The sequence below is a fragment of the Schistocerca piceifrons genome, chromosome 8 (genome assembly GCF_021461385.2).
Source record: "Schistocerca piceifrons isolate TAMUIC-IGC-003096 chromosome 8, iqSchPice1.1, whole genome shotgun sequence".
In the NCBI taxonomy this organism is placed as follows: domain Eukaryota; kingdom Metazoa; phylum Arthropoda; class Insecta; order Orthoptera; family Acrididae; genus Schistocerca; species Schistocerca piceifrons.
In genome coordinates, this window is record NC_060145.1 from 455,899,653 (window position 1) to 455,912,704 (window position 13,052).

Here is a 13,052-nt window from a genome sequence, read left to right on the forward strand (position 1 = left end):
AATGCACATTAGGTAATGAATGGGCAAGTGAGCCAGTTGCACCAGAGAGAGTCCATCCAGTGACCACATGTATTGTACTGTCAACTTACAAGTTGTGCCAGAGTAAAGTATTTGTAACAGTGCATAAGTTAAAATTCACTACAAGTTTCTGTCCCCATTCAGAGAGAAGATATAGTTTGTGAAATTGGATCTATATTGAAACACACTATACATTTTAATGAGCGGGCAGGTGCAAACTTAAGTGGAGACAGGACCTCTATTTCAACTGACAACCAGACAAATGTGTTAAAGCTTCTAAAATTTTGTGTAATGTCTGGTCTCCAGATTGAACTTATAGGCTGGAGGTTTTAGTGTATTTCTGAGTGGCTGACTCATTCTTTTTTAGTTCAGTGATCAGAGAGAGAGAGAGAGAGAGAGAGAGAGAGAGAGAGAGAAAGAGAGAGAGAGAGAGAGAGAGATTTGTAATTTGAATGTTGAATTTTTATCTCTATTACCACTTTTAACCCCACTCATCTCGTAAGAGATTTTAATACAGATGCTAAAGACCTGACTGTTATGCACCTAAACCAACATAGCCAAAGTAGGAGCAGCAGCATCAGCAGTGGATGAACAGCTTCTAAAAGATGCATTACTTGTCATTTTATACTTTTTCTGAAAAATGAGAATCAGAAATAAAACATTTTTGAGTGATATATTATAAAAAGGACAGATTGCTACTCACTATACAGTGGAAATATTGAGTCGCAGACATGAACAAGGAAACACTTTGTTTCTAGCAGATGTAAAGAAGTGTTCGTTTATATTTACTATTTATTTTGCCAGACTTACACACTAGCATCTCATTTTTCTCCTTTAGAAAGTGCTTATAACCACTAGTCTTTACACATTCCTTAACATAGAGTTTAGTCCAGTCACTGCACACCTACAACTCTAAATAGATATTACAGTACCAGTTAAGGTAGTGCTAACACTCTATCTGACAAATGAGAAATTTGTGTAACTGACCATAGTACAACATCACTGCTAGTAATTGGTAAGAACTTCCTATACTACCATCTGTTGTGTACTACTGCCCATATTCACAATGTTGAATAGCATAGCTCCAGATAGTAATGCAAAACAGTACATTCAATTAATGATTTAACAACTGAAAATTTTAGAGAAAGCTCGCAACAATTAGACTAGAATGAAGTACAAAGAGAACCTGATGCTAATTTAAAATGTAACCTATTTCATGAAACTCGTGTGAGTATCTTTGAAAACAATTTCCCTAAGAAAACAGTGAAATATAATTGTAAGAGACCATCCAAAAAGCTATGGCTTACTAAAGGGATAAAAATTTATCTTATAGATAGGAGGAGTAATGCTCCAGAAACAGAGGAACATTATAAAAACTGCTTCACTGTATTAAGAAAAGTTACTGAAAAGTCCACAAATAAGTGCATTATGTCTGAGATCAGTACATGTGATAATGCAATTCAAACAATACAGAATATTGTTAAAAGGGAAACAGGGCAACTGAGAGCACATAAAGAATGTATTTCTACCAAACTCAATGAAAAGTTTGTTGACAAAAAGTCAGAAGTAGAAAACATTTTTAATAATAATTTTTTAAGTGTTACAGAGAAAATAGGATCCAGCGATTCATTAGAAAATGCAAGGCAGTATATGGAAGAGGCGATACCTATGCAATTTGGTAAAATTGAAATGCAGCCCACCTCTCCTACTGAAATTATGAAAATAATAAATTCACTCAAAAATAAAAGCTCACATAGATTTGACGACATTTCCAATAAAGTACTAAAAGCTTCCAGAATGAGATTTTCACTCTGCATCGGAGTGTGCGCTGATATTAAACTTCCTGGCAGATTAAAACTGTGTGCCCAACCGAGACTCGAACTCGGGACCTTTGCCGTTCGCGGGCAAGTGCTCTACCATCTGAGCTACCGAAGCACGACTCACGCCCGGTACTCACAGCTTTACTTCTGCCAGTATCTCCTCTCCTACCTTCCAAACTTTACAGAAGCTCTCCTGTGAACCTTGCAGAACTAGCACTCCTGAAAGAAAGGATATTGCGGAGACATGGGTTAGCCACAGGAGAGCTTCTGTAAAGTTTGGAAGGTAGGAGAGGAGATACTGGCAGAAGTAAAGCTGTGAGTACCGGGCATGAGTCGTGCTTTGGTAGTTCAGATGGTAGAGCACTTGCCCGCGAAAGGCAAAGGTCCCGAGTTCGAGTCTCGGTCGGGCACACAGTTTTAATCTGCCAGGAAGTTTCATTACTAAAAGCTTGTTTCCAACAGATACATAGGATTCTCAGCCACATGTATAGCTGCTCACTGGAACAGGGCAGATAGATTGAAATGAGCTTTTGTTAAACCATTGCATAAAAAAGGGGACAGGTCTGATGCTGAAAAATAGCACCCAATTTCACTTCTGACAGTTTTATCCAAATTTCTTGAAAAAGTAATTTATTCAAGAGTAGCATCATATATTTCTAAAAATTAAGTGCTAACAAAAAGTCAATTTGGTTTTCAGAGAGGCTTTTCAACAGAAAATGCTGTATATGCTTTGACTGATCACATATTAAATGCTTTGAGTAATAGAACATCACAAATTGTGATAGTTTGTGATCTCTTAAAGGATTTTGATCACATGAATCATGAAATTCTTCTAGATGAGCTTAAGTATTGTGGTATGAGTGAGACAGGGCACAAATGGTTTAATTCATATTTTACACTAAGAATAAAGAAGGTTGAAATTAACACTACAGTTAGTCTGTAGAAATCAGCAGAGACCTCTAACTGGGGAGGCATCAAGAGTGATGTATCACAGGGTTCAGCCTTGGGTCACTTATTGTTCTTAATATATATTAATGACTTGCCGCTCTATATTCATGAAGATGCAAAGATAGTTCTTTTTGCTGATAACACAAGTGTAGTAATCACACCCAGCAAACAAGAATCAGCTGAGGAAATTGTAAATAATGTCTTTCAGAAAATTATTTAATGGTTCTCTGCAAATGGACACTCAACAAATTTTTGAGAAAACACAGTATATGCAATTCTGTACAGTAAATAGCATAACTCAATTGATAAATATAGACAGTTAATAGAAGTCTGTTGCTAAGGCAGAAGACACAATTTATGGGTGTGTACATTGAAGAGAAATTCAATTGGAAGAAATAAACTGATGATCTGCCAAAATGATTAGGTTCAGCTATTTATGTTATCAGGGTTATTGCAAATTTTGGTGATAAACATATCAACAGATTAGCCCACTACATCTATTTTCATTCACTGCTTTCATGTTGTTGTTGTGGTCTTTAGTTCAGAGAGTGGTTCGACGTAGCTCTCCATGCTACTCTATCCTGTTCAAGCTTCTTAAATCTCCGAGTAACTACTGTATTCTACATCTTTCTGAATGTGCTTAGTGTATTCATCCCTTGGTCTCCCTCTATGATTTTTACCCTCTACGCTTGCCTCCAATACTAAATTGGTGATCCCCTGATGCCTCAGAATGTGTCCTACCAACCGATTCCTTCTTCTAGTCAAGTTGTGCCACAAATTCCTCTTCTCCCCAATTCTATTCAGTACCTTCTCATTAGTTACATGATCCACCCATATAATCTTCAACATTCTTCTGTAGCACCAGATTTCAAAAGTTTTTATTCTCTTCTTGTCTAAACTAGTTATCGTCCATGTTTCACTTCCATAGATGGCTACACTCCATACAAATACTTTCAGAAACGACTTCCTGTCACTTAAATCTATACTTCATGTTAACAAATTTCTCTTCTTCAGAAACACTTTCCTCCCCATTGTCAGACTACATTTTATATTCTCTCTACTTTGACCATCACCAGTTATTTTGTTCCCCAAGAAGCAAAACTCATCTACTGCTTTAAGTGTCTCATTTCTAATCTAATTCTCTCAGCATCACCCGATTTAGTTCAACTACATTCCATTATCCTCGTTTTGCTTTTGTTGATGTTCATGTTATAGCCTCCTTTCAAGACACTGTCCATTCCATTCAACTTCTCTTCCAGGTCCTTTGCAAGTCTCTGACAGAATTACAATGTCATCAGCAAAGCTCAAAGTTTTTATTTCTTCACCATGGATTTTAATTCCTACTCCAAATTGTTCTTTTGTTTCCGTTACTGCTTGCTCAATATACAGATTGAATAATGCCGAGGATAGGTTACATCCATGTCTCACTCCCTTCCCAATCACTGCGTCCCTTTCATGGCCCTTGACTCTGATAACTGTCATCTGGTTTCTGTACAAATTGTAAATAGCCTTTTTTACCCCTGCCACCTTCAGAATTTGAAAGAGAGTATTTCTGCTTTCATATGACACCATATTTTGGGGTAATTCATCATTCAGTATTCATTGTACAAAAGCAAGTTATCAGGATAATAGCTGGAGCCCACCCAAGATCAACTTGCAGACATTTATTTAAGGAGCTCGGGATATTCACGGTACCTTCACAACACATATATTCACTTACGAAATTTGTTATTAATAACCCATCCCAATTTAAAAATAACAGTGAAGTGCATAGCTACAACACTAGAAGAAAGAAAGATCTTCACTCCTCTGGGTTAAATCTGACTTTGGCACAGAAAGGGGTGAATTATGCTGCCACAAAAATCTTTGGTCATTTGCCAAATAGCATTAAAAGTCTGACAGATAGTCAACCAGCATTTAAAAACAAATTTTAAAAACTTCTGAATGACAACTCCTTCTACTCAACAGATGAATTTTTAGATATGAAATAGAAACTAAAAAAATAATAATTATATTGTGTACAGAAAACTCATGTTAAAGTGACACATTCCATAATATTATGAAATGTTACATTCACTATCTATGGAACAAGTATTATGAAATGTTACATTCACTATCTATGGAACAAGTATCACTGTAATGTAATGTAATGTAATGTAATGTAGCATGCTGTTAGTGCAGAAGCATGGAAGTCACTCCAAATTGTGTGGTTGAAAGATACTACATTACTTCTCAAAAAGGTGAAAGGTAAATGTCTCTCTCACAAAATAATTACTATCACAGTGGTTACTATTGTAGATAACACAATGAAATCAAAAATAAAAACAAAGAATTTCAAGAAATTAAGAAATTTTCTTTTGGTATGCACCAGAGATTAGAGTTTCTGGAGACATCAAATTACATGAACCACAATCTCCTTGAGCAAATGTTAAAAACATTATAAAGTAGTAGAGGAAGAACTTCCAGTTTTTATCACATACTTAGTGTGTCCCACAGCATGTACAGGTACAGTTAGTTTATTTGTAAACTAGGGACACAAGCTCACCAAAAAGTGGGCTCTTTCTATCAAAGAAAACTCCACAACTAAGAATTTTAGTTCCAGATAAGAAGAAATAGTCTTCAGGATTTCTGATACTTAGTCAAGTGTTGGTCAGTCATTAGTAACATTTGCAACACCACTGAATGAAGTGTGTGAGGAGCGGTCACTTCATACGAGTCCATACAGTATTGCCAAGTCACTCACCCATCCGCGAGCATTGCATGTGGAGAAGCAGAGGGGTGATGAGCTAACATTGAGATAATCTGTGGGGAAGCCTGTTGTAGTACTCCAGAGATGATTCCATCTGGCACAGGTGTTTTTTTTTTTTTTCTTTCTTTCTTTCTAAGTTTTGAAATCGATAACACAACCTCTTCAGGCAAAATAAGCAGATGGAGGTTGCTGGGTTGCATCGTTCTTCCAATTCTTCTCTTAGTGTAACCTATTGTGTTCTGGCTATATCATCAGGGAAGAGTTTATGCAGCAGGTATTGTGTTGGCTGTCTCCATCCCTGTGTCACAGAACTGTCATCCAGCCTTAGCAGTGCAAGAACAAGTGGGGTTTTTATCTCTTCTGTTAGTATTGTAGGAGTTGCCCACTTCCAGGCTGGAAATTCCTACTGTTTTATCAGGATATGTGGTCACAGGACCTGTTGGTTGTCGTTTGATGCAAATAAAATGGTATTAGTTATTTCTCATTTTATTGGTCACTATACATCTCACAGCTGTGGTCTCAGTGGCAGCCATTTGCTGCATTGACCATAGTGGAATCTGCTATCATCAGTGGCAGACTCGGGGTTGCCCATAGGCCACTGTGTCAGCCCATAGCATAGACAAGTAATTTTTTGTCTGGTGGGTTTCTCATACACTGATCTATAGGCACTTCCCATGCAGCTGATCTGATTGATTCACACGTCAGCCTGAGAGTGCTCTGTCCCTCTCCAGCCATTGCCTGCATTGCCCCATCAGATGGACCGCAGTGTCAGGTGCTGTGATGCCTGATGTCACGATGTATGCTGATCTTCGCCTGCTGGTGTGGTCTGTACAACGCTGAAGTATCAGAACCACTTGTACCCTGAAGTGGAGCAGTGTTTGTGGACCCATGGACTACGCACCAGCAGCAGCTTCAGTCCTGGATTCTGGTGTCAGCTATTTGTGGTCTTGGAACAGCTGTCATTATGGCAGGCCGCAAGAGTGTGACTGGAACAGTGTGACAATACTGGAACAATCTTACACAAGATGTTACAATACAATAATAAGAGAATCAAGTGCAAACAACATGGATGCCATCAATTGTACTGACCAATCGTCCATTGGCTAGCTGGTTGGGATATTTGTTGATGTCATTTGTAATGACCAAATCAGTCCAACATTATGAGTTGTCAGTGGCCTCTGGTTCTGCTGCATTTGCTTAATGGGTTTGTTTCAGTACTGTAACTGCACCATCAGGTCCCTGATATGTGTTGTTACATCCTATCTTGTGCATCTTACTTAATGTTATAAGAGCAATGAAGGCAGTTTGGTGCTGCCTTGTCTTACATTTTTCCATTCAGCTCATTCTCTTTCACACATGAGAGTGTCACTATCATTCCCTTTGTGACCAACAAACTGTCTTGAAATGTTTTATACCTTGCAGTTGGCTTGTGTTGACACCTTCCTGTGCTGAAGCAATGCTGGTTTGTGGGGACTCAGAAAATGTTTACTCTCCTGTTCCCATACTATATTAGTGCTCAACAGTATTTTGTAAGGCTCTCCCAATATGAATTTTTAAGGCTTCAGTGAGTCTAAATGCTCGGAAGTCAATGCTCCCTTATATTTCAAATAAATTATTGTCTAGTAGTACAGATGTAGTTTTTCCCAGTCTGCTTTGATTAGTAGTGCTCTTGTTCTTCTCTAGTTAAATCTCAGTTATTGCATTGCAGTCACTAGTTATTAAATGTCCATGAACTGTCCAGTCAGTTATGTATCTAATTGATCTGTTATTAACTGACATCATGTCACTGTTACTTTGTGCCCCTCTGGAGCCCATGTATGCCAGTGGTTGGTTTTCCTTGTTGACTACGTGAAGTCCACATTCTTGAATATTATCGTTTATTATTCATCCCATGAATTTCTCAGGGTAGATTATGAATTAATGTCTACTGTTATTTTAACTCTCTTATGGTGTGCATAAATTGCTGTTTTCTTGATGAATGCTGCATACAGTTCCACCGTGTGAGAATGATGTGTATAAATGGATGCTAGCACCCAAGTTTCTTTGCCTCTTGTTGCTTTGACTGTTGCTTGGTGTTCATTGCATAACTGACTGATTTTCACCAGTGCCCACTCAGAATTCAGGGCAGCTATTGCCATCTTTGCCACTGGGCTTCCTGTTGTCCCCCATTCACATCCATCCGCTCCGTTCCCCAACCACACCCTACTCCTGTGCCCTTCTATCTTGTGCCCCTCTCAGAATCCAACAAGAAAATGTTCAAGCTTAGTGTCTAGAATGCTGAAGGCATTGATGAAAGTAAAATCAGGATTCCATGGAATGTAGTGTGACCACTAGATTCCCATAAAGCAGCATAAATAGTTCTGAACTGTAGCACTACATCTTTAATGGCTGCCATTAAATGATGTCCCAGCAAGTCTACACAGCAACTGTTCTTTCACCAATAATGCAGCTATGTTGTATTAAACTGCTGACAGCTACTTTTGTGGCGGTGTTCGTAGTGACAAACGCTTGGCTGTAGAAATGGCTTACGAAGTCACCGCCACACTTTTAATAGCGGGCCGACCGGTCCGCTGGAACAGTGAACAGAAAGATGAAAAACCAAACACTCTGATTAAATAAAAGTCGGTACTTATCTTTATTGATGAAGATATGGAAACACAATAGTGAACTCCGTGTCTACAGAGATCTGTCTAGTTCGAGTCGGAGCGGCTAGGTCAGCGTCGGCTGACGACAAACAACAACTCTGCTGCGATGAACACACAACTGACTAACAAGTACACAATTCGGTGGCGAGTATACAACTGAGCGGCGAATACAGAACTGTCCTAGCGCTCGCGACTCCAGCGCTTAAGAAGCCAGAAGCCAGCGGTGGCGCGCGCAGACTTGCGGCGATTTCCTGTCTCGCTGGCGCTGCTTATGCGGACGGCGTCCGGACTTTGATGCTGCCAACCTTTTGGCAGCGGGCTCGGGTGGCATTACTGGCTAGGATATAACACTCCTCCCCCCCAAATCGCCACACCGTCGTTGAGTAATGACGAGGCGAGTGTCGACGGCCGGGGAGGGGTCTGGCCGCAGGCGGAGCAGAAGAAACCGGGGCGGAGACTGTTGTCGGTGGCAGTCCCCGGTCTGCACCCCAGCATTGGCTGCGCGGGACCTCGGGAAACACCGACTGAAAACCGAGGTCAGGGTGCATGCCTGTGACCACGGGCGCAGCTTCTGGTACCGGACGCGACGGGGCGTCGGGACCCACGAAGAGAGGCAGCGTCTCCTGACGCTGCGTCGATGGCTGCTGAGTGGGCGCCGGACAAGGCGCTGCGGTGTCAGACTCCTTGGGGGTGCCCAAGGAAAGCGGCTGCAGGACAGGCTGCAAAGCCACCGCTTGGGAAGGCGGCCCGGCTGAGGGGTCGACGTCCATCAGCTCCGAAGGCGGTGGCGACTGAAGAGGGACCGCAGGCGCCGGAGTGACCACCAGGGGCGCTCCCGGATGAAGCTGCGCGGGAGGCATCAACGGGACGGGCTGTCGGCGTGGTAGCGGCGACGGCTGCTGCTGCTGCCCTGGGGGCGGCAGCGAAGTCGGAAGGCGCGGCTGGAACCCGCCGCGGACCAAATCTGTGGACAAAGAACGAGCGGCAGAATCCGGGCGGCTAGCGCGGCGCAACTGGTTCTGATGCCTCCTGTGCACCCCAGTAGCACCTTGAACAGTATAAAAACCGCGACCCTGGACACTTATCACGGTACCACGTTCCCAACGACGGCGACCGTGATAAACTCTGAAAAAAACGGCGTCGTTGCTCTGAAAACGCGTGCGATGCTCAGAAGCGGCGGGTCGATCCGGGGGGGTGCAACAACCGTAGTAGGGTGCGATGACGACGGCCGTGGAGAAGCTCCGCAGGCGAAGGGCCGTCGCGTGGCGTGGTCCGGTACGACGACAGGAACGTGATGAGGGCCTGCTGACGAGAGTGCGTAGCACGAAGGCGGTCCATATGATCCTTGAATGTGCGTACAAAACGTTCCGCTGCACCATTCGATTGAGGGTGGAACGGCGGAGTAAGAACTTGGCGAATGCCATTGGCAGAACAAAAACTTTCAAATTCAGCAGAGGTAAATTGTGGACCATTGTCAGACACTAAAACTTCTGGAAGACCCTCAATATAACAAATTGAAGTCAACGCCTGTATAGTTTGTGCAGACGTTGTAGACTGCATGGGCACAACAAACGGAAAATTACTAAATGCATCTATCACGATGAGCCAACGAGAATTCCAATATGGACCAGCGAAATCAATATGTACTTGCTGCCAGGGACCGGCAGGGCGTGCCCACTCAAAATAGCATTGAGGCGGAGCAGCTTGGTGTTCGGCACACGTCGAATAATCTGTAGACATCTGCGTAATCTGCTTATCAATGCCGATCCATGTACAATGACGGCGGGCAAGCTGCTTGGTGCGGACCACTCCCCAATGACCTTGATGCAACAAGTCGAGGACCTTGGATTGGAGCACTTGGGGAACCACTACACGAAGCTGGTCATTCTCGGTGCGTAACAGCAAAACTCTGTGCGAAACAGACAACAGATGACGTTGCGGATAATAGCGACGAACCACAGGATCCGATATGTCCTTTGCCTTGGACGGCCAACCACGTTGAACAAAACGTAATAGTAAACTCAGATGAGGATCCGTAGCTGTCTCACGTGCCACCTGACGATAATCAATCGGAAAATCCCGGAGGGATTGATGCTCATCGGCGTCAATCTGATGGCAAGAGTCGTCAGAGGAATCAAAGACATCATCCGCAGCAATCGGCAAACTAGAAAGCGCGTCAGCGTTTGCATGCTGAGCTGTAGGGCGATACAGTATCTCATACTGGTATTGTGATAACAAAAGAGCCCAACGTTGTAGTCTCTGAGCTGTCCGCTGAGGAACTGGTTTAGACGGATGAAACAGTGACGTCAGGGGCTTGTGATCTGTTACTAAATAGAATGGTCTACCATAGAGGTAGTGATGGAATTTTGTGACACCGAACACAATAGCCAACGCTTCCTTGTCCAATTGGCTATAATTACACTGAGCGTTGTTTAGCAATTTAGATGCGAACGCAATAGGACGTTCGGTGTTACCGACTCGGTGAGACAACACAGCACCGAGGCCGAAAGAAGAGGCATCACAAGCTAACACCAGAGGCTTGTTAGGGTCGTAATGGACCAGACAACGATCATTCAATAAAGCCTCTTTAAGCTGCTGAAAGGCTGATTGGCAATCAGCTGACCACACAAACGGAACATTCTTACGGCGGAGACGATGCAACGGTGCAGCAATCTGTGATGCATTAGGTATAAACCTAATATAATATGTCAATTTGCCAAGAACTGCTTGCAATTCATGCAGATTGCGAGGGGCGGGCAAATCACGAATAGCTGCTAAATGTGACTGGGAGGGATGAATGCCTTGAGCATTAATAACATGTCCCAGATACTCCATCTCCGTAAGGAAAAATGAACATTTATCGATGTTGCAACGTAGGCCTGCCTGAGACAACACTGTAAACAAACACTCCAAATTACGGAAATGTTCAGCAGGCGTCCGACCGGACACAACAATATCGTCTAAATAGTTGCAACACGATGGCACATTAGCCAGAAGTTGTGACAAAAAACGCTGAAAAACAGCTGGAGCTGACGCACAACCAAAAGGCAAACGCAGAAAACGGAACAACCCCAACGACGTGTTTATGACAAAGTACTGTTGTGATTGCTCGTCGAGGGGCAATTGCAAATATGCTTCACGGAGATCAATTTGGGAAAAGAAACGAGGTTCCCCTAACTTATCCATCAGCTCGTCCGGTCTAGGCAAAGGAAAAGAATCAATGACAGTCTGAGGATTAACTGTTGACTTAAAATCAGCACACAAACGTAACTTGCCAGACGGTTTCTTTATAATAACTAAGGGAGAAACCCACTGGCTCGCTGAAACGGGTTGAATAACACCGTTGTTTTGCCAACGACGAAGTTCATCTTCTACAGGTGCCCGGAGGGCGTGAGGCACTGGACGAGCACGACAAAATCGAGGATGAGCATTATCTTTTAACGCAATATGAGCGGCAAAGTTCGCAGCACAACCTAATTCGTCTTTAAATATGTCACTGTATTGTTTACACAAATCGGTTATGCTGTCGTGAGGAACAACAACAGAATTAAGTTGCAACACATTGTCTTGGATAGACAGGCCAAACAAGTCAAAACAGTCCAATCCGAAAATGTTTACACTGTCTGTAGCGCGGAGCACTGTGAATGAAACTGTTTTTGTATTGCCACGGAATGTGGCTGGCACGCTACATACACCTAACACAGGAATTTGTTCTCCACTATAAGTAGCCAAAGAATGTTTTGCCGCTGAAAGTTTAGGGCGGCCGATAGCCGCATACGTAGCACTATTTATGAGAGTCACAGACGCACCAGTGTCTAATTGAAAATTGAAGGTCTTATCCTGGATGCGTAGCTTCACAAATAGTTTATTACACTGTCTCTGGATCGGTGCAGTGGAGGCGGAAGACACAAAATCAGCGCGGTTAGCGCGTGTTCGCTGCTTACGACAACTCGTGGGTTGGGCGGGTGGAACAACAACTCCCGCTTCGCTTGCAGTCTGTACATTACTTTTTACAGCGTTGGAATTACGCTTGGGTCGCATAGCAGAGGGCTGGGTGGGTGGCTTATTGCGAACAAGTTTATTACCCACACGAACCGTGGAAGAGTCTTTAAACGCGACCTTCTGGGCGGGCTGGCATTGAAGAACATGAATATCCATGGGCTGGGGAGCACTAGAATTGTTCTTGCGTTTACGCAAACAAACAGTGGATGTGTCCTTTCCTTTGACAAAAGTGACAAACCGCGTTTCTTAACGGGCAACGTTCACGAGGATGAGCAAGAACACACTTAGGGCAAGACTTAACTCTATCATTTTGCACACGCGGCTGACGAATGTGTTTAACATGACGCGGCCGGCTAGTGTTTACAGTCTGACTCTGCCGGTGGGGCCGCGGGCGTGACAGAACTTGCTTAGCACAGGCAATTTGAGAAATACATGGCTGATCTAACTCACACTCAGCATAGTCAAAAGTATCTTGGGCTTCAATGATGTTCATCACAGTCTCTAATGACGGGTCAGGCAACTTTAAGATAGCAGCACGAATACGAGAATCTGCAATGTTTTGAGTAATAGCGTCTCGTAGCATGACATCACTGTAGGAAGCTCCACACACACAATTAAATCGGCACTGACGGGTCAGGCCCCGTAAATCTGTTAACCACTGTTTATTAGATTGATGTGGCAGTTTCTTTAATCTGAAGAACTTGAATCTGGCTGCTGCCACATGAACTCGCGACTCGAAATACTCAGCAAGCTTGTTAACAACAACGTCATAGTCTAAAGCTTCTGGCTGGGATTCCGGGAACAACTTACAAAGTAGTCGATAGATTTCCACGCCTGCAGTGGAAATTAAATAAAGCTGCCGCTCAGTAC